General features: G+C 40.0%; 1 long non-coding RNA gene across 1 annotated transcript in view; it reads right to left on the minus strand.

The window, feature by feature from the left end:
- The window catches only part of LOC140849056 (uncharacterized), a 29,486-nt gene extending 26,890 nt beyond the window's left edge, over positions 1 to 2,596 (minus strand). The window contains exon 1 of the long non-coding RNA XR_012130539.1: positions 2,514 to 2,596. This is a non-coding gene — a long non-coding RNA (uncharacterized lncRNA). The remainder of the gene's footprint in view (positions 1 to 2,513) is intronic.
- Positions 2,597 to 25,985: the final 23,389 nt, after the last annotated feature.

A 25,985-nucleotide genomic window follows, 5' to 3' on the forward strand; every position in this document is an offset into this window, starting at 1 on the left:
CCTTCACATAAATATGAAATAATTTTTAGTGATTGCTCCAGGAATCATATGTATCTTTAACATAGCACATTCAACCTTGAATTAATATTATATGACTTCCTGTCTAAGAAACCCACAGCAGAGTAATTCCATTTATACCCCCTTCCATCTTTATGCTATTGTTGTTGTATAATATGTTATAAAAGAATTTAAGTTGTTTTATATTTGAAGTAACTATAGTGAATATTTTAGAAGAAAACCAATATTCTTTTTGATAAGTTGTAATTTAAGTCAAAAATATTTTTTCTTTTTTAGTAAGTATAGTCTTAATCCAGAATATAATAGAGGTAAGGAAGGAGTTATCCTAAGAATTGCTTGGGTGTAGGTCTCATGTCATTTTTTATACCATTTTTGTCTGTTGCACAGCTGATCCTTAGGATATCATTATTACTGCAGAGTATAAAGTTTATATTGATTTTAGAGAGATGTTCCATTCCTAAGTATGGTTTCAATGTAGTGTATGAACCGCCTGTCTTGTTTCCTATGAAGCTTATTGGCCCCATTTCAATGCATCTTGTACACACAAGGGGGCAGAGTTAAACTAGTGGTGAGAACAGATCCTGAGCTTTTGGGTTTGCAAATAGTTCAGATTTCGTATTTGATTTGCAACAATCATTTCCTATATAGAACATTATTTTTCCACTGAAACTTATTTGTCTATCAGAAACAGCCTAGTTAATGAGATAATGGCTATACCTGAAAAATAAGCATTTTGTGTTTATAGGGTCATTCTTGTTCTTGAATGTTTCTCACTTAAATATTAATTAAATCTCACCATTCCTGGTCTTTGAGAAGAATGAGCACATAAGTAAAACATAATGAATTTTTCAATAAAATAAGCAACTAATGAAAATGCAGAACTTGGTTCTTTTCTATTGAAAGAATGGTAAAGTTCAAAAGAGAATAAGACCTCAGAGTAAGCTTGAGAGTGGCAATCAGAACTAAACATGCTGATTTCACAAAGATTTTTAAAGATTTCAAATAAGCCCCTGTTTCTCAAAGGAAAAATTTGTTCACATATCTCCTTTATCCCACAGGCAATTGGAACAGCAGTATTTGTTCCTGTCTGGTCATCTTAAGCTTTAAATGCATGATCATCAAAGGGCCAGAGGACACTTGCTCTTCTGCTTTAAAATACGCTTCCTCCACCTGATAAGTATGTACATGTAGGTTACCAGGAAAGAAGCATTCAATTTGATGTTTATTGCTAAGACTTAAATGCAAATAATCATGGGAGAAATAATTCACTGGCTTCGATACACATAGAGAAAAGTTGAATGAAATCAAATCCCTTCTTTAGTTCAAAATTTGGTAAAGCTACAAGAGAGGAGAGACTGAAAGTTCCACATGCCAAAGGAGAGCTGAGGAAGAAACCAAGAAAACGGGAAACAACCCAGAAATAGAAGTGGGCAGATGCTAAGACAATTTACTTATATTGCAATTTAAGTATAATTGAAGTACCTTGGGAGCAATCTACTAACCAGTCTGCTTTTTCTGTCATGTATTTCAAGCCTCCTTTTAGAAGCTATTTCATTGAAAACTGATATAGAAAAAACTGATAGAAAAAACTAATATTTACTCTTCTTAATTCAAACTTTCATGTGATATTTTTTATTAACCACCAGTAACCTGGTTTATGAAGCAATTAATTATTTTAAATTGTGAGGATTGCATATAAAAATATAATGAACATATCACTAAAACTGAAACTATCAATGTGTAGAAGTATGTTATACTACATCTTGTATTTTGTCATTTTAAACATGTTTACTTTGTTCAATTAAAATAGTATTTTCACAAGGGTAATAATCTCAAATAGTTAATATTCTGTTACTAGCTCAGAGGAACTATTAGAAAGCAAGTCTCATAATTCCATGTTGTGGGTAAAAGGGCTGAAAATCAATCGTACCTTAAAAGATGGAATAAATGAGGCAAAAATGAAGAAAATGCCTGGAGAAAATTAGAATGGAAGTCAAAAACAAGCACCATAGCTTCTAATTCCCAATTATCCACAAGTTAACAGAGATCGTTTCCTGTCTGGTTTTGTATTTTAAAATAACCATAAAGAAAATTTTCACAATTACTAGATTATTTTAGAATGTTTAATTTTAACATTAAAAAAAATCCATCTAACCACTTAAAAAAACCAATCTGATTAAACTTCAGTGTGCTAGGAAAACTACATTAATGAGTACTTCATGCTAATTATTTTAGGAAGTTCTCATTGGATACAAAATAATTTGTTAGGTCACATTCTTTAGATTTCTAATATTTGATCTTAATAGCATCTTTTTCCCTTCTTTCCACATCAAAACAAGCTGCTCTCGCTTAATTATTTCAATTAATACAGTAACCACGATGCAAGCACTGAAATTAAGATGTATTCCAATAGAAGATGTATTCATATAAGACACTTGAGAAAAGAAAAATACAGATAGGACATGGGAATAAGACTTTGTAAAAACCATGCTCACCTCCAGGACCCTTGCAGTGGCAGTTCTCAGTCCTCTGCAGATCATCTGCATGAGGTCAGCAGACAAAATCTGATGACCTAAATTTATAGTAGAGAAGCTGAAGTTACATGACTTGTCTGAGTCTCCAGGGCTAGAAGAAGAGCTAAGACATTAGCTTAGGACCTCTGACTTTATTATTAAAACCATACTACTATTAATAACTAACATTAATTATACTCTTACCACGTGCCAAGCACTGTTTGAAACATTTTGTGGTGCTGCCACACTCGGTCCTTAGAGCAACCCCATTATTTGTATCCCTGTTTTACAGAAGGGGAAACTGAGGTACAGGGAGTTAATGTGTTATGTGGTAAAGATAGGCTTTGCTTCTCATGTTTTGGCCATGTTGATCATTAAAACACTTCTCCTATCACATTCTGGAGAAACTGCCTTCTTCCATTGTTACCTGGTATTCTCTTCTTCTCTAAATCACATCTTTTCTCAGTTCTCTCACTTGGGGAATAAGTCCCCAGCCCCGGGAAGCAGACGCTGGAATTCCAGTCCCAGCCCATCCCAGACGCTGTTCCCCTGAGTAGGTCATCCAAACCCCTGTTGGCCTCAGCTTCCCTGGAGTGAAGCTCAGTTCACTCTCAAGGGAAGAGTTAAAATAGATAATTTATAAAGTGTCTTCCTATTCTCACACTCAGACAGTTATGTTTTTGAAACCTATTCTTTCCATTTTAGAAAAAGAGGTGGTGATGATTTTTTTTAATTTTGCTGTGGTGGTGTGCAGCTTTGAAAGCAGCACGATTACTGTACCAAGGTTCTGTATGAAAGGTTCAACAGAATTGCATGAAGCACCTAACTAAAAATATTTTAGAAACTGCCTAAGACAATATATAATAAGCCAGCTATAAGTTATCCATCCCTAAAATAGAAATAAGGAGATACCAAAAAAATGCCATTAGATAACACATTCAGAGTGTAACTTCATCTTAATGAAATCCAGAATTAGGTCTGTAACTAATGAAGTTTGCTTTAATTATCTCAAGTGGAAACGTATTTCCTATATTCAGGGTATGGTTGAGGTGACAATGTAGGCTATTATGGAAGGTCAGAAGAAAGACTTTCAAGTCTATAAAATGAAACTTAAATTTATTTTAGTACTTATAGTTTTCAAATGAGTACAATAAGAGAGCAGGTCAAAGCCAGTGTTTTTGATCAAACTTCCTATTTCAGAACATTTTTACATAGGAGACACTACTTGTATTATAAACAAGGAATTTAGAAGTAGGAAAACTAATGTGAAATTCTGGCATCCTAATTACTTCTCCTTGGGCAGGTTCCTTAATTTTTCTGTGTCTCAGTCTTCTTGTTGGTAATATGGGATCCCTGTCTACCCTACAAGGCCCAATTCTGGGCTCACTTTTGTTTTCTTTATGTCTTTGGCATGTGACAGATCTTACTGACTTTCATGCTTTTAACTGCCACTTACACATCTGGGGTTTCCCCTGACCCCTGAGCACATACATCTGATTCTGTGTTTGACATCTCCTTTTTGAAGTCTGCCAGATGTTGCAAATTTTAAATTCAGATTCCTGAATCAAGCCCCTCCCCACTTCCTGGAATATTCTTAATTTTAGTGAATAGTAACTCCACTGCTCAGACCAAAAACTCAGAGTCAGCCAAGACTCTAGTCCTCTCACACTTCGTCCTCCATCCATCAGCAAATCCTGTTGGTTCTGCCTTCAAACTACACACAGAATCTGACCACTTTTCACCAAGTCCATCTATAACACTCTTATGGGAGCCACCAACATCTCTCATGTGGCTTATTGCATGAGTCTGCTGACTGGCCTGCCCTCTTGTGCCCTTGCCAACTATATTAATTTCCTATGGCTGCCATGACTAAGTACCACCACCTGAGTGGCTTGAAATAACAGAACTTAGTTGGCTCATGGTTCTGGAGGCTAGAAGTTCAAAATCAACGTGTCGACAGCCATGCTCCCCCTGTGATTCTGAGCAGCCTCCTTCTTTGCCCCTTCCGGATTTCCGGTGGGGGGCCTGCAGGCTTTGGGGTCCCCGGCCTGTAGCTGTACTGCTCCTTCTCTGCCTGTGTCCTCACATGGAATTCTCCCTGTGCGTCTGTGTCCATTTTTCCCTCTTCCTTTAAAACACCAGTCATTTGGGATTAGGGTCCAATCTAATGACATTATCTTAATTTGAGTGCACCTCCAAAGACCCTGTCGCCAAATAAGGTCACATCCACAGGTACAGAGCATTCGGTCTTCAATATATTTTGGGGTGGAAGACATAATCCAACTTACAACGCCAACCTTCAGAATATCCTCGGTCCATCAGTCAGAGTGACCCTTAAAGACCTTAGTCAGACCCATCGTACCTCTGCTCAGAACTTTCTTATGATATCACCACCTCACTGAGAGCAAAACTTAAAATTCTCACAATGCCCTGCAAGGCCCACCAAGGCCCCACATGACTTTCCCCTCCCACACCCTTGGAAGGCAGTTCCTACCTCTCTCCCTTTGCCTGCTGCACCCAGCAGGACCGGATCTTGGCTATTTCTCAGAAATGTCAGATACTCCTCTACCCAGGTGGGGGCCTTTGCCCTTGCAGATTTATGTTCTAGAATTCTCCTCTCCTAAGTCCCTGTCATTTCTTTCAGGTCTTTGCTCAAATGTCCCGAATCAGTGACTCTACCCTACCCGTAACAAAGAATAACAAGCCCACCCTCAAAAAGAACAAACTCATCTGCAGGTCACCTGCCCCGGTCAGTCTCCTAATGTTTATCATCACATCATATTCTCTATTTCCTGTTTGTTTCCCTCATTTTGCTGTAAGATCAGAGGCACTGCTCTATCCACTTTTATTTGCTTAGAACATAGTAGGCACTCAATAACTATTTGTTGAATATGTAAATAAATGAATTTGAACAAATATAAAGTGATAATTTTTTTAAGTTCTAGGTTTAAAGTAATACATCTTTTTATTTCAGATATTAAGTGGTGGTCTCATTGTCCTTTGACAGTACCCATAAGAGAAAAAATACATGAGGTATCTTTGGAAAATACAAGATGTTTTATAAATGTCCTTTAACATTTTGCATTACATTAATATTGTGCCTTAAGAATCATGAATTATCAGAAAAAATAAACATCTTGTCTGCATATTAAATTATTCAGAAACTGTAGTTTTGTCAAGTGATCTTATTCTATTAACTTAATCAGGCTAGCTATTCATTTATTCCTTCATTTCTTCAACTACTTAAGTATTTCAAGTCCATACTTCCTGCAGCAACAAGTTTTATATTGTGTCTGTTTCATTTTCACAAAATGAACATCATTGAGGTGCAGGCATTTATTCTGTTTACAGCTGCAATTACTGAGTGCCTACTGTGTACCCAGTGCTGTGCTGGGTCTTGGATAAATATGGTCTCTACCTCAAGGAACTCAGAGTATAGTGGGGGAAACAGACATGAGACTGATGGCATGATACAGCTGCACGTTCACGCTGTGCACAGAGTAAGGACAGTGTACCATGAGAGAGGTGCCAAGATGCCAGCCTGAGTGGAGGGGAAGGGAAGCCTGCTGGAGTATGCGATGCCTGGGTGGAGAAGGGGGAGCAGAGCAGGGTGCCCAGTGAAGGTATTTCTTGGTGTTATCCAAGCACTTTTATGTAGAATGCCTACTAACATCCTGGGTATCAAGTGCAAATTGTCTGATTTTAAAGACACTTGACAATAAGGAGGTAAAGTCTCACAACCAGTAAGCGACAGACATTGACATAGATTCCAAGTCTCGATGTCACTTTCAGTGTGTTCTCCATGTGCCCAACCACCTAGACTTGCTGTTTTCCTAAGGAAAAACCAGCAGACATTACTCATCACCTGGGACTGTCTCAAATTTTTAATTGCATACATTCATTCTCTGAAAATAAAAATGCTGCTTACACTCCATGTATTGTGTGAATAAAGCATATATATATATATATATATATATAAATAGACATGAGCACTCCCCCCTACTCCCAGAAAAGATATATCCATGTCCCAATCCCTGGAACCAGCGAATATTACTTTATTTGGAAAAAGAGTCTTTGCAGATGTATTTAGGTTAATTATTTTGATATGAGATCATCCTGGAATGTCAGGTTGGCTCTAAATCTAATGACCAATGTCCTCATAACAGATCCACAAGGAAGAGACAGAGATGAGGAGGAGGGAGGTGACCCTGAAGGCAGCGATTGGAATGATGAGGCCACAAGCTAAGGAACACCTGGAGCTGGAAGAAGTTGGAAGAGGCAAAGAACAGAAGCTCCCCTAGAGCCTTGAGAGGGAGCACAGCCCCGTTGACCCCTTGATTTATGACTTCTGGCCTCCAGAAGTTCAGAATAAATTTCTGTTGCTTGAAACCACCCAGTTTGTGGTAATTTATTTATAGTAGCCCTAGGGAATGAATATCTATTTGTCTTTTCAAGTGATCCCAACGGATTTCAAATCAGCAATAGATAGCTACTCAAATTTATGTAACTTCACTCACTTTTTTCCCCAACTTTTTTTCATAAAATCAAAATTTTACTATCACCACTAATAAGTATAGTAATATTATATAATAAACATTAATAATTATCATTATTATTTTCTCATATTTATTAAGCAGAAACTCTACCAAGTGCATCTTTTATGTCCTCTAACCCTCTAGACAATTCTGTGGATTAGGTGCTCTGATCAGGACAGGTTTTTTCAGTTAACTAGACTGAAGCTCATTTGAATAGCCCATAATTGCCCAGTTTGTATGTGATGAAAATGGCATTTGAATTCACATCTTATTCCCAGTTTTTCCTCCCACACTGCAGTGCCTCTTTAGAAAGGAATCGACTGTTTAATTCCTCCCATGACTTCCCATTAATGATGAGGATGGCGTCTCTCTTGATGTCCAACCACTGTCTTTCTCCCTATGGTTTCTGTCTGTCTCCTTCTCCCTTTCTTTGTCTCCCTTCCTTCCTCTCTCCTTTGATTTCCTGCCAGATGAAGAGATCCGCGTCTCCTGACACTCTGTCCAGTTGAAGTACTTGGAGCTCCAATCACAAGAAACTGGCGGGTTTGATATGGCCTAAAACTGCCGAGTTCTCTAAAGGGTTGAGACCAGGCTTTGCGGAGGAGATTTCCTGGAAGAAATGTCACATCCATTATTTTCAGTTTTAGCTTTGGAAAGCTTGCCTGGAGAATGTCACTGAACACCAAACTTAACCTTTCAGTGATATTTGATATGAGAATAAATGAAACAGTCTATGAAGCTTGGACCCCCCTAAAATAAAGATGTTAAATAAATCCAGCAAATATGCTGGAACTATAGGGGAGTTTTCATGGCTGACTTAATGGGTTAGAAGCAAAAAGTTCAATTGCTCCAACTACATAATTCACTGCTGTGATATAGTTGTTGAATTTGTAGGTGGAATCAATCTGGCTACAGAGTGACTGGGAAGAGTTCTAGGTGACTTAAAAATGACCCTTGACCTTAAGTGCGCTGGCATCAGAGGGCCTGGAGAACTCACACACTTCCTGGGGCATCAGCTCACGCAGACTCTTTTCCAAGTCCCTTACAGACCTCTCCTCACTCCCTCCCATGGATGAGTTATGGGCCTCTTCTTGGGGTTACCTACCAAACATCTCATTACACTGAAATGTTCTGCCCTTTGGTCTGTCTTCCTAGAGGACTGCAAGTTTCTCACAGAAGGGGTGGGTGCATGCCTTTGCATCCCCAGTGCCTGGCCCAGCACCACTGTGAAGACTTCATAAAGGTGTGTTTTTTATGCACCTGCTAAACCTATACCATTGAGAGGCGCTGTCTTGCAGGTAAGCAGGGTAGTACGTCCCTTGGAGTAAATACAACTTCAGCTATGCTCTCTGTGTGCTTTTGCAATCCTCCATTTGGAAAAGGGAAGAGAGGTGAAAGTGGAGGTTGGAGAAAAACAAAACCAAAAACAAACACCACAGTAAATAATCTGGTGAGCACTGACCTCCTAAACTTCTACTTAATACTAACCCCAACTGATGGTCCCTTTTCCACCTGAAGATTCCCCAAGCTCTTGTCTTCCCAAGACCTGAGTTTTGGAATATTCTCCTGCTTGCCACCAACAAGAGTACTAGAGCGGCTGCTCTGAAGCCAGACTGCGTCTTGGTCAGAGGAGGCCCCAGCAAGTGAGCTGACCCTTGAGAATACCTTTGCGGGGAATCTGATGTTTCCAGAGACAGAGTGCTAACATACCTGGCCTAGAAACTTCCAGAATGAAAGCAGAGTAGAAATTAAGATTGGATGGCATAGGCTCCCTGGAACTCAAGGCCCACCCTATTTCCAAAGCATTGCTCTACAGAAGTGGCTCTCCACCAGCAGCATTTTGGAAATTACAGAGGGAGCCTTCGGCTGTGGCAGTCCTTGGGGGAAGAGATGCTACTGGCATGTAGTGGGTGGGGCCAAGGATGCTAGATGGCCTGCAGTTCATGGGACAGTCCTGCCCAATAAGATTTGTCCAAAATTGCACACGACTTTCAAAAGTCCTACCAATTCTGAGGTGCAATTCTTCCTTATTCTGATGACGTTTCCATTTCATCTATACAGTTGATTCTCATTATTTGTGATGGTTCTGTCCTCTAAAGTCGCCATGATCACTGTATTAGTTAAACTGGACCATTGCTCTTCAGGAAACTACATAGTTAGATTCCTGCCTGCCTCTGGTCATAAGATTCTCATCCATCCATCAGTACATAACCTTGTTTTATGTCTGTTTCCTCTAAAAGTCATCTTATTTGATATTTATTGCTGACTCATTACCATCAAACTCATGCCAACAGCACTATAATGTATGTCTGAACTGACCTCATTAACACAAATTTTCTCTGTAAGGCAGATCTCAGCCTTCTTGTGCCCAGGAACACTGGATAGCACTTCAGCACTATGTTCTGGGACCATTTTAAACAGCAAAACCACACCCACAAAAAAAAGCACAAAGAATGTGAAAAACACAGCCCTAATTAGACCACGAAAAGGACACTTGTTTACAGTTTGGGAGTTGTAGAAGGCAGCACCCCGTTGTTTCACTTCAGCTGGGAATGGGCACGGTGGTGAGTCAAACTTTTCACTGCTCTGCACAGACCCACAAAGACTGCAAAAGCACTACAGTATCAATTTGGGGGTTAAAATACATATTAGCTAGCAGCAAAATTGCAAAATACAGATCCACGAATATTAAGGATTGATGTATATACAAAATGTTTTTCATGTTTTTACCTTACATTTGAGCTTTTCAGAAGTGCACAAACTATGAAAACCAAAGGAAAGTTGTACTTTGGCTTGGAACTTTACCAACAGGTAGTCAATACGTTGGAACTCACATTACTGAAGACAACACTACCAATAATATCTGTGCCAACAGAACACACACTAGTGTGAGCATTACTCAAGCATTTGCAACAGGACCATTCATGAAATTCTCTGTGCAGAAGCAAGCAGCTGTTTGTATCTTCATGCTCTCTAGCACCACTGTAAGTGAGCATTAATACTGAAAAGCAGAATTTTAGTATAAGAATTTCAGTGTCCTTTCAAGTTAGTAGGTGACTCTATTTTACTCCCCATAAAATCAAGGTAAAATATGATTCACCTAGTTACTGCCTGCCTGCCTGCCATCTTATGTTTTATTTCATATCAAACTCCTTTCTATCTCTCTTTAAACATAAAATTAGTAATTGTTTTTACAGTTGAAACCTAATTTACCTAAAATTTTGTGCGCATGGGTGTTTGATTTGTTTTGCATCCCCTTCTTTTCTCTGAGTTTCCTTACGCCCTTCCTCAGGTCTCCCAGTGGAGAATCATAGCATCATACTCTAGATGCGTGGTGACATCTCCGTTTACCCTTCATACATAAACTATATTTTAATGGAGTGTAGTATTCCAGGTCAAATCAAATTTCCCCTCAGCATTCTGAGCTTATTATTCCACTATCTTTTATCATATTCTTTTAATTGTGGAGAAACTGCTGTTAGTCCAACTGTTGTTCATTTGCAGGTAAATGATATTCCTGTTTATATTTCCTATGTAAATATAAATAATATATAATAGTATATTATTATATATTACTCTTATGTAAATAATAGTGTAATAGTATGTATTATAATTATAAATAGGATACAATTATATATTGTTTCTGCAGAAATTATATATAATAATATCTTTATGTAAAAAATAAATCTACCTGATTTACTTTAAGGAACTGGCTCCCAGGTTTACGGGGGCTGGCATGTGTGAAATCTGCACAGGCTGACAACTCAGTAAGAGTTGATGTTGGAGCCTTGAGCCAGAATTGCTGTTGTTTGAGTAGAAATTCTTTTGTTTTTGGTTCGTTTTTCTCTCTGGCTCTGAGCTCACCTTTTCCCATCAGGCACTTTTGCCTCCAGCCATCTACTCAAGGTTCTGTCCCAGGGTGATATTAAAGACATTGTTGTCCCTGTCCTGGAGCCAGTGGGTTTGGCCCCTGTCCTGCTGATGAGGAAGTCTGCCCCTCCCTCCTTCCCTAAGATGTGGGCCACAGGCAGAAGATGGTCACAGCTTTTTCATCTTCCTTTCACTTGCTTTAAAGCAATAAACTGGTCGTCATGGTGAACCCCTTGCACAGAGCACTCCTCCTTCCCGATAGCCCCGGAAAGCGCACCCCGGCACCTTTGCACATTCCCTCTCCTGAGTCCCCAGCGCCACCCGGGGTAGCTCTGTGAGTGCTGCGGTGCCACTTATGCTCAGCACAGCTTCAGTTCTAGGGGTGAGTAACTTGAGGTTAGATTGTGGCTGTGACTTTGCATTTTCTTTTTAGATGCTTTTTATGTATATAAAACTACATATTTACAGTCTGTCATTGTTTTTGCTTGAAGAAGAAGAAAGAGTCAGAAAATATACACACACTGTGCCACCTTGACTAATTTGCTCAAGACAAATGCACTAAAATGCCAATTTGGTCATTGCCTATTTTCCATCAGAGCTGATTGTACTAATTAATATCTTTCAGTTATTAAGAGGCAGAAACACACTTTCTTAAAGTAATGAGTTTATTGAAATGACATTGAGCAATTTAAGAAAATAGATGCAGTATGCAAATAGCCTTCAAAAAGTGAAGTTCACGGAAGTTCATGAATGTAAACACTGTTCCTGAAAGTAAAGCCCAGCGTCCCTGCCGTGACACTCTCCTTCCACCACCTTCTTCTTCTCCCTGCTTCTCTGTGTCCTGAGGCTCTCTGCTTTCTTCTCTACCCAGTGGTTTCTGCCATAACTTTGCTACCTCATTGTTTCCCATTTATATCCTACTCTCTCTGCAACTCAAATTCTGTTTATTCTACTAGATATTTTGGTCTTTCTTAGTTTTAAACTTCTCAAGACAAAATCCTGTTAGTTCCTTAAAGTTACCACTAGGTAGAGCTCCCGTGCAGAACCACGTTCTATATAACCACTCACCTTCCTCATGCCCAAATAGCATCGCTGGTCCCATCAAGAGCAGCCAGATCTAAAGGTTTTTGGATTTAAAGCAGGGAAATCTAGGTACAAAACAGCCTATTGCTCCTTTGCACAGAAGGGGAGAGTTGGTACAGAAGACGCTGGGAAAAGAAAGAAGCTATGCAGTACAGCCTTGGACTAAGTCCTTTCTGTCCCTAGCCCAAAGCATCTACAATTATGTTCATAGTAATTGAGGGTTCTTCGCAAATGTCATTATAGGAATCTTTTTATCTATTAATAAACCTTAATTTTTTGCATAGTATTTTTTCTTATGAAATTCTATCCCTGGGAAATATTGGCATTTCTTAAGACTGCAAAATACACATAAGTATTCCTCAAAATCATGAATATTGATTCCAGAGTGAGATGCATCATGGTGAGAAAGATGAAAAAAATTAAGATAAAATTATGCCTTGGTATTTCAAATACTCTTTGAACACTGACATTCCAAAGTGAATCTCATTTCTTTACACTATTTTAAATTGTCATCTGATTTTCTTATCTGCTGGCAATTCCTATGGGTTTAAATTTAACAGATAAAATCCATCTAACAAGCCAACTGTACTTTTAATGGGCAACCCTACTATAAGTGAACAGTTGCCCTAGGCAGGATTTAGACACCTATACCAGCAAATGAACAAATGGCCACAGATGGGGACCTGTTTTTTCAATCCCTAATCAAAAGCTGAAGACCACTGAAGTCCATTCACACGGCATTTAAAGTCTGCTTTCTGATTAAACGTACCATGTGTGTAAAACAAGGCAACATAATGTGGGTTACTCTGCTAGAGACGCCCTCAAATTCCAAAATTATTTTTGCTACTTCCATTTCCTCTTTGGTGGGGTGGTGATAGAAGCAGACCCCATCTGTTCTCTCTGTCAGAACTAGGGAATGTTTAGTCCGTGTTCCATATCTGGCCTTTGGCTTAAATTCATGTTTGTAAAATGCACATGGAACAAGGCCCACAGGACCTAACTGGTGACTGAAATTGCAACATAGGAAGGCAGACTGTACTGCACAGCATGAGAGGCATTTCTGGTAATATGGTAGTCTGGATATTAGACTAACTTTTCTCATGAAAAATAACTAAAAATGCTAGTGAGAAAAAAAAGAAAATCTTCCTAAAAGCATTGATGAACTTCAAGATAGTAAGAAATCTTGAGGCCAAAATCTTAAATAAACGCTGGAGGCTATAACAGAAAGTGTGGGCTTTAGCCCCTTTTACAAGAGGGTATTTGCCAAAATGGGAACTTGAGAGGTGATTTTCAAGTTCCCATTCAGACACAAAGAACAGACACAAAGTAGGTGATCTAATAATAAACCTTCCCCAAAGGGTTAACTGGAAGGATTGAGTGGAAGACAATTTATTACACCCCTCGCTGAAGACTGTAAGGAAACTTGTGTTGTTGCTTTGGCAATAGGCAAAGCAGATGAAAAGAAACAAAGAGAAATGGTAATGACAGGCTGATTTTTGCAGAATTTTTGCCCAAATTCACATAAGCAAATTCAAGAAGTACATTGAGTTTAAAGTGTCCAGATTGGGATAGCTTCCAGAGACCTGGAAAATCCGATCTAGAAGAACTTGACTTCATTTGAGACTTTAAAATTTTCCCACAATTTTTTCTCCAAGGAATAAGGAACCATGAAGAATAACAAACTGTTCAGAGTGAAAATTAAAAGGCTTGAAAATATCTGCAAAGTAAAGGAAACTATAAAGAATGAAGACATACACTTGTGCAGGAAGCAAATAAAGCTGTTAGATATAAATGCAAAATAAATTGTAAATAAAAAGTCAATGGACAGGTTTAACATCATATTAGATACAAGTGAGGACACGTGGAGAGTAGCATATCTGGAAAAATTTCAGCCATTATCACTTGAAATATTGATGGTGCTCCACTCTCTCTCTCTTCTCCCCTGGATGTCTAAGCATTTGATTTTTATAACTAACAAGTATTCGCTAACATCCCAGAGAGGACAGAGGATGAAATACAGGTAATATTTGAAGTTTTTCCAGATACAATGAAAAATGAAAGTATAGTTTCAAGAAACCAAACAAATCCAAAGAAAGATTTAAAAAATTAATTAACACCTCGATACAACAGAATGCAATCAGAAAACATAAAGACCAAGTATACTCTTAGTAAAGGCACAAAGTGCAAGAACATCGTCATTTAGACTGACGGATGGTTACTGAATGGCAACAGTAGAAGTTAGAATAGGGCAGTATACTGTATTCACATACTCAAGGCTCAATTATTTGTTGCTGGAAAACAAACCTCAAAACCTACTGGCTTGAAACAACAATGATCATTCACTATACTATAGAATCTGTAATTTGGGAAGAATGTGGCAGGAGTGTCTCATCACCATCCCATGAAGTATCACACAGAGTCTCAACTTGGGGCTGAAAGATCTACCTCCTACAGTGTGGCTCACCCACATGGCAGGCAAGTCCTTCTCATAAGGGACATTCCACAAGCTTACTATTGCCAAATGTGTTTTTATGGCTTCCCCATTCCTTCCTTTAGATTTTACTTAGTTATTACTTTCTTAGTGAGGACTTAACCTTAGACTGAGTAAAGGCATTATCTAGATACCATATCTAAAATTAGATAAAACAAACCCATAAATTTCTCAGATGTCATATCCTTTTTCCCTACCTGGTTCTTCACTTTAACACCTAACAAGTACACACTATAGATTGATAATTCTCAAATATTAATATGCCTAAAAATTGCCTGGGGATCTTGTTAAATTGAAGATTCTGATTCAGCAAGTCTGGATGGGACTAAAGATTCTGCACTTTCAACAGGCTTCCAGCAGCTATTAAGGCTGCTAGGATGTAGACCACACATTGAATAGCCAGGGGCCATAGAAATAAAATATTAGTCACATATGGAAGATTAAATTTTCTAGTAGCCACATTTAAAAAAATAAATAGGTCAATTTAATTTTAGTAACATATTTAAGTTAATCCATATAACATTACTATTTTACCATGTTACCAATAAAAAAGTGCTAATGAGACCTTACATTATTTTTTCATGGTATATCTCCAAAACCCAGTACTTACAGCACATCTCAAACTGGACAAGCCACATCTCAAGTGCTCAATAGCCACATGCAGCTAGAAGCTACCATATTGTACAGGACAGGGATGGGCTTTACTGAATCTTCCTTTTATCTTTCTCTCCTGCTATAATGAAAGCTACATAAGGATATAGGTTTTTGTTCTGCTCACTAACACATCCACCCTGTGCCTGGAAGTGACTGGCCTTAGCAGCCCTCAAAAATATTTGTTGAATAAATGGATGCATATCTTAGTGTGCTGAGAGAAAACACTGAATTAGCTGTTTCATGTCATTTCCCAGAATCTCACAGAGAAAGTAAACTCCAGTCACCCACAGTGGTAGCTTGCCCTTATTGGCCACCTTCCCTTCTTGACCTGCATTTTTACTCCCTTCCCAAGTAAACTGATTGCACTAGAATCTTTACCTCAGGGTCTGCTTTGGAGAAAACCCAAACCAACTCATTGGCCTCAACTTCTCAGTTCATTCCTCATGGATTTAGCTGTATGTGGGTCCCTCTTAGATTCCCCAACACTGCTGGCTGAGGGCTGTGATTCATTTGCAAAACAAACATGAGACCAAGTCGAATGCTCAGCATAGTTCCACATCCAGTTTACATCACCCCATTCTCCTTTTCCACACACCACCAGACTCAAAGACATAAATTTGTTAGATAGAAATGAGCAACATACCACCCAAGGCCCATTAACAGGCCTGGAAAAGTTAAATTAGAGCTACATCCCAGAAATTCCTGAGGAGTGACAAGGATTTCTTTATATTTTGCTTTGGTGTTGACAACTGAGAAAAGAAATGCACACAAAACAATCCCCATGATAACTCAGTCTCAGGCTAGCTGGGGCTGGGCAATGCCATTTCATCTTCAGTGACAGAAACAAGAAGCCTTTTATTTAGGATTACTTCTCCAAAATCAACGGTTTTGAAATGGTGCCCATTCTCATAGCCTCCTTCTCTGAAGCATAAACATTGTATAACCACTTCTTTGAATACCAAGAGTTAGGCCACAGGGTCCGGGTACAAATGCTGTGTTCCAGTATTAAATGCTAAATCAGATATCGGCTGTAATCCCTGGGGTCTTTTAATACAGTATAGCTGTCTGAAGGGGAAACATTTTTTTTTCCAACATAGCAAATTCTGCAGCCCTGACATTCTGAGTTCTGGATCGGGTTTGTTTTGGTAATGCATACCTCAGCTTCTCCGGAGAAAGCTCCTCTCAGTAGTGAAGTGATGGCTTCAATTAGACTTGGCTACACCAGTCAAAACCTGCAGTGGTGATTCAATGGGCTGTCGATGTTTTATTCTGCCACCTTTGACATAAATTGTTTTCTGTCTTGTGGCTCAGCTCCAGCTCTGTTCCATGGAAGCCATCCATAAGGGTAAAATGTGCCCCTTGCACAATAGAACCATTGATGCCTTCTGAATGGAATGGTGCCCATGTCCTTCTTTCTACCTGCTGATTCCTCTCTTAAAGGAGAACCCTTCATCTCAATTTCTCTCTACAAAAGTAAGTCCATGTGTCATTGCAGAGTACTAGGATAGACTAGGTGACACAGAAACCCTAGGAAAAAGCAGATACAAGCTGATTTCTTATGATGGGGTGTGAAATATTAAGAAAGTTCCAAAACAGAGAAGAAACTGAACTTTAAACATGTAAGCAATTGGTATCATTTCCCTATTATTCTTCCAGCAGTAGAAAATACTCTTTGGGAAATATTTTAGATAAAAATCTGCTGTGATTCACAGAAATGATTCCTCTACTCATTTTCTCATTTCAAAAATTATCTCCCTTATTTTTTTCAAGTTTTGCTCAAATATTCAAATACTCTCTTATCTGTGAGGTTTACAATAGCCATTTGATTTAAAATTGCAAAACTAATTCATCTCCCTTACCTTGTTCTCTCTTTTGCTATATTGTTTATCACCTTTAAATGGTCTATAGAATTTACTTCTCTGTTGTACTGAAAGCAAATTCCATGAGGGGAAGAACTGTCAATTTTGTTCAAGCACCTAGAATAATGTCTGTCCAAATTGGCAACTCACTAGACATCCTTGAGAGAATGCATTAATGAATTAGTGACTTGAGTTATAACATAGCAGTCTCTAATTGAGGCCCTGTTAATACAAGGATACCACCATACTAGATCATTCTGGATCAGGAATTGCAAACACAACTACCTTCAGGGGCCACGGAGATGCAATGCCTGAGTGAACTGGCCATGCATAGAAACAGAATGGAATGGGATGGAACTGGAGGGTTGGAGAGACCAGGAGAATACCTACCCCTAGTAGAGACATCAAATTCAGCTTAGAAAAATTCTCTGCCAAATGAAACACATTTGCAGAGAGTGTGAGCTTGAACATTTTGATCTCTAATTCTATGTATTTTCCAACATATCCATCTTTTCCTCCCTCCTGCTTTTAATTCTCGCCAAACTTCCTATCTCAGTCAAACTACTATAAAAATCAGACTCAACTCTAATAAACTTGATGTTCCATCTTAAAGCTATCCCATTTCTGGTTCTAATTAAAAAGAGTTATGATCAAGTATTATTCAAGAGATCAAAATCTACTTCGTGTGTAAGAAACAGTCACCTCCCAGTATCTGCATAATTGATAATAGAGGTATGTATGGAGACCCAGACTATGCTAACTTGTTTTTTCATTTCTCTCAAAATACTTGTGTGAACTAGGACCTTTCATTAAACTTCTCTAGATCCCAGTCTACCCATCTGCATAAGAAATATTGTGTTCTTTTAATTTTATGACTCCATCTCGGTTTTACTCCCCCTCCTTTATAAAAGAATATAAAACCTAACATCTTTTAGTTTATGATGTTAAAGAAGGCTATGTAAAACTATTTGTATTAGACCATTGCATTAGTCAGCTATTGCTGTGCAAGAAACAGCCACAAAACCTCAGAGGTACACACTCGGAAACGCGCAGGTCGGCGGGGGTGGCTCCGCTCCACACATCTCATGCTGACTACCTGGGGGATGGCAATGGCAGCAATGTCACATAACAAGTCCACCAAGCAAGCATTTTTCAAGCCTGTCCACGTCACATCTAGTCTTATGTCTCTTTCCAGAGGAGGCATGAGCATGCACCACTCAGATATCCTGCTGCAGGGAAATTAACTTACTGAAGATGCCATTTGCTGCTGCTGTGCTTCCACCTCCATACTCATGGTGGGGTCCCATTTCCCTTGGGCTGCTTCCAGCAATGACTGAGTTCAGGAATAGGAGTTCATAATGCAGGTCCATTCCTGCAAGATGCTGGACTCCTTAATTGGGTGACTTTGGCTTGAGGACTTCCCATTAGTCTGGCCAAAACTTTCACTGAACTGCCCTGCAGTCTGTCTCCTCTCCAATCCTCTTCCCTGCCCCTTTCCTGCACCCATCAGGTCTGCAGCTGGGGCTGAAAATGCTTCACACCCTTTCAGCCCCATCCCATTTATCCTTCCAAGCAAGTCTCCCAGTCAAGCCCAAAACCAAAGGGTGGAAAATTACCCTCTCCCTGCCTTGGCATGGTGTGCAGATGTGTAATGCTCCTACAGTGGAGGGAAACATAGGAACCAATTGTTCAATTTACATAGTAACAAATGTAAAATAATTTATGTAAAAAAAAAAGGCAATCACAGGAAGTGAGGTAAGCAAAATCCTAAAATAACCCCAGGATTCCCACTCCCTGCTATACATTCCCAGAATCATCCCGTTCCCTTAACTGTTGTTGATTTTCCAACATGAAGGAATTTCACTTCCATGATTAGGTTGCAGATCTGTTGACTTTGTGTTAATGGAAAGAGAGATTATCCTGGGAGGGCCTGATCTAATAAGATGAACCCTAACAAGAGGAAATAAAGAGACTGTTCTGGGACTTTGGGGAAGTGACCTGCCATGTGGGAAAGGGCCATGTGACAATGACTTGAGAGTGGTCCCCATCCATCCTCCAGCTAGAAAACCAGGACCTCAGCCCTACATCTGCAAGGAACTGAGTTCTGCAAACAACTCATGAGCTTAGAAGATCCTGTGCCTCACATGAGACAGCAGCCCCAGCCAGCACCTTGACCTCACCTGTTCGGACCCTGAGCAGAGGATGCCAGTAGCCTGTACCCAGACTCCTGATGCTGGGATAATACTGTGAGACCATAAACAGGTGTTGTTTTAAGCTAAGTTTGTAATAATTCATTATGCAGGAATAGGGTATTACTACAAAAAGACATTATAAACTCAATAGTAATGGCAATATTTAGGTTAACCAAAATTAAAGCAGTCCTTCAAAATGAGTAAACGATTAGTATTTCAAAGTACCTTGGCACAAAAGGGAACAGTAAAATGTTGGTAAGTCATACCCCTGGTCTCCTTCCTCCCCGGGGCCCTCCTGTTAGCTGACTCTTCCTCACTGGTGCTCCTTCCCATTAACTTTAACAGCCCCTCCACCCTTCTCTCAAAGATACAGTCTCACCATGTCAGATGATGTCACCACCTAATTTCAGCCACATGGAACAATAAATTCCATTTGTGTTTATGCCACTTTGATTTAGGGTTTCTGTTTCTTGGAATAAAAGATTCCCAGTGAACAAATCTCTTCCAGCAATCATTTCTCTCCATTTCCTTTCATAGCCAGTGTCTTGAGCACTTTGCTCCATTTTCCCGCTTTTTCCTACACTCTGAGCTCACTGGGATCTGAGGCCCTCGCCATGACTTGAGGCACTGCTGCTGTCAAACCCCCTAAAGACCTTGTTCTTAGTGTAACCGTCACTGTTCAAAGCCTATTGTGCTTATGTCTCAGTAGCAGTTGGCACTGTTAACCACGCTCTTCTTTGAAAATACACTCCCTTGCCTTCTATTTTTCCTTATTTTTCTCCCTTGATAATTCCCTCTTAGTAAATTTTTTGGACTTCTTGCTTTCTACTCTTCCATGAAACGATATTCTGAGGTGATGGCTTGGGCCAGACACCTGAACGTCAGGCGTGAGTCCATCCTCTTCTTCCTCATTCCTTAAAACTAGCAATTTATCAATTGCTATGAAATCCCCTCCCAAAATATTTCCTGCATCTGTCCACTTCTCTCCCTTCCCAATGCTACCGCTATTGGCATCCTGCTGCATTGTCACATAACTGTCCCCTGTGAGGCCTCACAAATTCTGTCCTCACCTCACACAAATCCACTAGCCTCTCTGTAGATTGATCCATCTTTCTAAAATACAAATCTGGCTCCAACACTCTGCTGTTGAGAAACACCTCCATGCCGGTTCCTCTGCTCTCAGAAGAAACTTCCCCTGTGTCAGGGTCCCTGGTGATGTCGAGTCCACCCTCACCCCTCACCTTTCCAGTGTCACTCCTCACCTTGTCATCCTTCCCACATTCTAAGCCCCAGCCATTCTCCAGTTTCCAGAAAATACCATTCTCTCACCTGCTTATGTTTCCTCCAGGAGAAATCAGTTTCGACCCATGCTCCCCACCCCTTCCTTCCCCCAAGAACTTCTCCCTGATCCCTGCAGCCAGGCTGGGTGCCCCTCCTGTATGCCCTCACACCTGGACAACACCGTCTCCCAGCCCTTCTCACTCTGTTTTAACTGGTAAGTACTTGTGCCTGTCCTCCACCAGATGGCCCCCTCCAGGAGCACAGCACGATGAGTGTCTGCCCCTCCCCTGTCCCAGCCCCCAGCGCAGAGCCGGGCGCACAATGACCAGCAATCATTGCTGACTAAATAAACCCTGACTGAGTGAGTGTGTGCCACGTGAGCCGGGCACACCCATGGGTACTGACTTTGCTCCTCCTGTGCACCTGGTCTTCATCTCGGAAACTTCCCTGCTTATTGTGCAGTGAGGAACCATCCATCTACCCCAGGCTCCTGACAATGTCAAGACTGGACTCCTGCTCAGGTGCCAGAAGCCTTCAGGTGCCAGGTAACCATTGCCCCAGCCTGACTCCCTTCCTCAGAGCAGATGGTTCCAGACCCCCACCAGCATCTGTTTTATATAAATTGACTTTATGTCCTGCTCCATCAAAACCTTGCCCTTAGGTCAACAATTTATAGCCCAGGATCTGCACGCTATGGAATTCAGGGATTCTGTGAGCTACATGGGAAAAAAATAGATCTTCATTTTTGCAAACCTCTAAGTGGAATCTAACATTCCTACAGTATCCATGCAGGCAACAAACCACAGTAGTAGTCAGAGAATTTGTGATGCTATTACCAAAAAAATTCACATGTAGTTTCATATCACATTACAGATATTACAGATATCTCCAGATATCATCTGTGCTTGTCACTAACTTGAAATGACACTGTTACTAGGCCCTCCATTAGATCTTGTCATCTACTGCATTAAGAAAGAAACATAAATGTTTTTCTGAGATATTCCTTACTCTTTTGGCAACTGTATTTCAAGGAAGGTGTAATTTTGTAATCAATGTATTATATTTAATGCTTTTTCAAATATTCATACATGTGGTTCATTGGCTTCTGTAGGCTACCAAGAGGGTCCATGGAATTAAAAAAAAGTTAAATACCCCTACTTTATTTTCTAAAGATGAACAATAAATGAAAACCAAAGAAATACTCAGTATCCCTCTCAAATAGCTCTTGAAAACACAAGCTTTGCCTTTCTCTCTCACAACTATTGTCTCTGAAATTGGTTTTATGAGTCTTTTTTGGAATTTAAAAGTATTAACTCTTTCTCTTAGCACTTTTGCTATAAGAATGGTAGTATCTCTTGTGGAATGGAGATCTCTAGCATAACTGGGAGAGGATCAGACACAACAAAATATGAAAAATAAAAGTGTGTCAGTTAGCATCATGAAATATTATTTGACTAAAAGTGCTCAGTAAAGAAGGATAAGAAGGCCCTTAGCACTGGAGATACCACTCTGGTCCTTCCTGTGACCTATTCCCTTCTTAGTCTGGGGTAAAAAGCAACTGTGTGGCTGTGCACTGAGGTTTAGCAGGAACAGAAAAGATTCTATGGCATTAGCAACATTGCAGTCATTAGGGACCTTGAGTGGACACCACAGGTACACAACTGCCACCTTTCCAGCAGAACTCTGTCTACAAATGACCATACTTCTGCCACCGGTAGCACCCTGGAAACTCTATTTTAGATAAAAGATGTCTCCTTCCCACCTTTACTGTCCAGCTGGCCACTTGCCAAAGCTCGCCTGTCTCACTGATGGCCACGACTGAAGTGGTTAAGTGGGTCACACTCCAGCCTTAGATTCACTATGCCATACCTTCCTCTTCTGCCCTGCTTAATTAACGAGAGGAAGCCAATAGCTAGTTAGGTTTTTGAAGGAAGCCCTTGAAGAGCCAGAGTATAATGTCCTTCAAATCCATTTTACTTTTCAATTTTCTCTCTTTGTATTATTTCCCATTCAGACATCTGCAGTCATCCCAGAAACTCATGAATTTATGATGCCATTAGAGTTTTGAAAAGCAAGTACATCTCTTCCCAGATGTCATTTTGTATAATGATTTCTTCTGTACCAGTTCAAATAAACCAAGTCATGGATCTAATTTGAATGAAGGCACAGACCTCACTCTCTGTTACATGCCAGCTGTTGTGAATAAATATTATGACAGCCTGGACACATGATGTGTCTTGATGCTGGTAGAGACAAGACAGGCTTCCACCGGAGAAGGCAGCACAAACCACACTATAGCTCATGGCCTTACTCTTCTCCCCGACCTTTGCCAGGCCATTTGGGGAAACACCACAGTTTAATTTGCAATCTATCACAGGACCTCAGAATTGAAGAAGGGCTGGCTGTAAATTCCCATGATTAGGTACAATCGTTTAATTCAAAACCCTGAGGTGCACAAAAGTGTATGTAGCACACCCTGGGGATTATCGTTTTACCTAGAATTCCAGTATGTTTTCCTGGCCCCTGAAATCATAGATGGGTAGCTTGGCCATCAGGATTCATCTTAGAATTAGAAAAACTTTACTAGAAAGAAATAAATTGTTGGGGTAGAACTGAAAGTTCAAAGGGGAGGTGTTTTCCCTCAGAACTTTCCTGTCTTTCCTTGTATTGCAAAAAACAGTCCAAAGTCTGTTTTTGTTCTTTAAAAAGTTATTCCAAGAGAGGAACAAGGGGATTAAGGGGCATTATGATTAGCACACATAATGTAGGGGGAGCACAGGGAAGGCAGTATAGCGCAGAGAAGACAAGTAGTGACTCCATAGCATCTTACTATGCTGATGGACAGTGACTGCAATGGGGTGTGGTGGGGACTTGATAATAGGGTGGAATCTAGTAACCACAATGCTGCTCATGTGAAACCTTCATAAGATTGTATATCAATGACACCTTAATTTTTAAAAAAAGAGTTATTCCATCCTGTGACAAGAATGTGAACCAGTTTGTGTCAATTACTCAGCACGTATGAACACAGTTCTGCCTTGCCCAGACTGGACCTCAACATCCTTCCCAACACCATGCTCCTGGAAGCCACTACTTTTGATTCAGAGATGGCATGGGAGATAAAATTCACCTTGCCTTTTCTGCATTAGGATTTTGTAGGGAGGAGGAAACTCAAAGACGGAAAAGGTCAAAGAAGCCTTTTCCCCATCACCATCCGTCAAAGTTCTGATGATCCATAGACCATCTCAGTATTTATCCCTTCTTTAAAACTTTTCTTAAGGTTTGCAAATTAAGGATCCAGTCCCAGAATCTGTAATGTTCTATAACGTTTGGCTCATATCACTCAATGGCTGTGATAACAATGAGTTTTAAGAAATGTGTATTTGGTCATTCAGAGAACCAGATATGTATTTCCCAGGCTTTTTTGGTTTTCATCCACAGTTTTTGAAAATACTTCAGAGCCTTAAAAATGAAATGGGTGTCTTGTCACTTTAATGAGAGACTTTTACACTCCACCCACAGGCAGGGGCTGGAAAATGACTCAGCCAATGGCCAATGATTTAGTCAATCATGACTGTGCATTGAAGCCCTCTCAAAACCTGTAAGAAGAGTGTATCTCTCTTTTTTTACATCCTGCTTCCCTGGAGGAGAGAGCCTCCACACTTGGGGAGCCAGAACACATCCACATGCCACTGAGCCGGGCCTCAAGCTCTGTGAAGACAGAAGCTCCTTCACCTGGGACCTTGCCCTTTGTATCTCTTCATCTGGTTGTTAACTTGTATCTGTTAAGTTATCCTTTATTAAACTGGTAAATGTAAGTGTTTCCATGAGTTCTGTGAGCCACTCTAGCAAATTAATCGAAACTAACGGGAAGGTCATGGGAACCTCCAATCTGGAGCTGATTGGTCAGAAGCACAGGTGACCGCCTGGGGCTTGTGACCAGAGACTGGAGTCGGGGGTGGAGGGCAGTCTTGGAGCACAGAGCCCTTAACCTGGGGAATCTGGTGCTGTAGCCCAGCAGACAGAAATAGAATTGAGTTGAATTCACAGTCACCCTGCTGGTGTTCCAGAATTGTTTGGGCTTGTGCTTTGGAAGACCCCCTTCCCACACACTTGCACTGGAATCAGGTCGGGGAACGGGAAGGAGTAATGGAGTAGAATACAGTAGCATATATACAAAATACTAATTTGTAGAGTATTTATATAAGCATTTCTATTATCACCTCTACTGGTTTTTTCATTCAGCTGTTTTTTTTGGGGGGGGTATATATCTGTGCCAAGCTCTGGGGATACCAAAACTCAGTGACAAAATCCCTGTCCTTGAGTGGATCACTTAACTAATTAATTGTCAAAAAATGGCTGAAATACAATAATTTATTTTCTACATAATCCATTTCTTTAAGCTATCATAGCAATATATAATTCTATAGAGAGATAGAAATTTAAAATCAGAACTAGAGAAAAAAATATAAGTGAAAATGGGACAGTTATGACCCAGAGGTGGGGAAGGAAGAGAATAAAACAAAATAAATAACTCCACATTGTAAGCACTCAGGTTAGGTGAGAATGTAAAGGCATTTGAACAGCAAGATATTGTGTGAAGATTACATTCTGAGGACAATGAGGCACCATAGGATTTTTGATGAATGGAATTAGCAAGATCTCTTTTTATTTCCAAGACAATTTTGGTTATGCATTATAAATTCTGATTTACCCATTTCCCATCTGCCTGCTACAAAGATCAGCAAATAGTAGGAGTTTGATAAACACACAGTGAAGTCATCTGAATGTTAAATGAATCCGAGGGCTGAGGGACTGGATGAAAAGTAAAGACGTGGATTCCAGAAACCAACAGTCCACTTCACACTTTCATGTTGAGTCAGTCCTTCGGGGAACACTGTGAGACAAAGAAGTGACACGTCAATCAATCATTAAAGACTTGTCAACCGGTGAGCTTTGAGCCCCCAGACAATGAGACCCATCTGCTATTTTGTCTGAGAGTCCATGTCCTCAAGACTAGCAACCACTACTAGAGATGGCATCTTTTGAGTAAAGATGAAAGTCTGACGGAGCCCATGGACACAAATGTATTATTTCTTAGAGAAGACTCTAACGACCAGTCAAAGCACCTGCTCTTCCCCTTGCCTCTTCCTCCCTGCAGAGGTAAATCTTCCCCTTGTTCCTAAGCCTGTAGCGCTTCATCAGCCCTTTTACATTTACCATCACTATTCATATCTTGCAAATATCAACTTTATTAATCTCTCCTCAATCACCCCTTTTGAATTCCCCTTCAATTTCCTGCCAGAAGTGAGCTTTTCCGGGTATGCAAATGGTTCCCTCTGGTCAGTTACTCTGTGAAAAGCCATGACTATCCTCCCTTGGTAAGAAGGAACAAAGCATGCTTTCCAAGGGTCCCAAATCTCTCACTTCTAATAACAACACATTCTCAATAGATACACAAATGAATAAAAACCTTAGTGAAAACTAAA

Source organism: Manis javanica, chromosome 1, assembly GCF_040802235.1.
Source record: "Manis javanica isolate MJ-LG chromosome 1, MJ_LKY, whole genome shotgun sequence".
Classification (NCBI taxonomy): domain Eukaryota; kingdom Metazoa; phylum Chordata; class Mammalia; order Pholidota; family Manidae; genus Manis; species Manis javanica.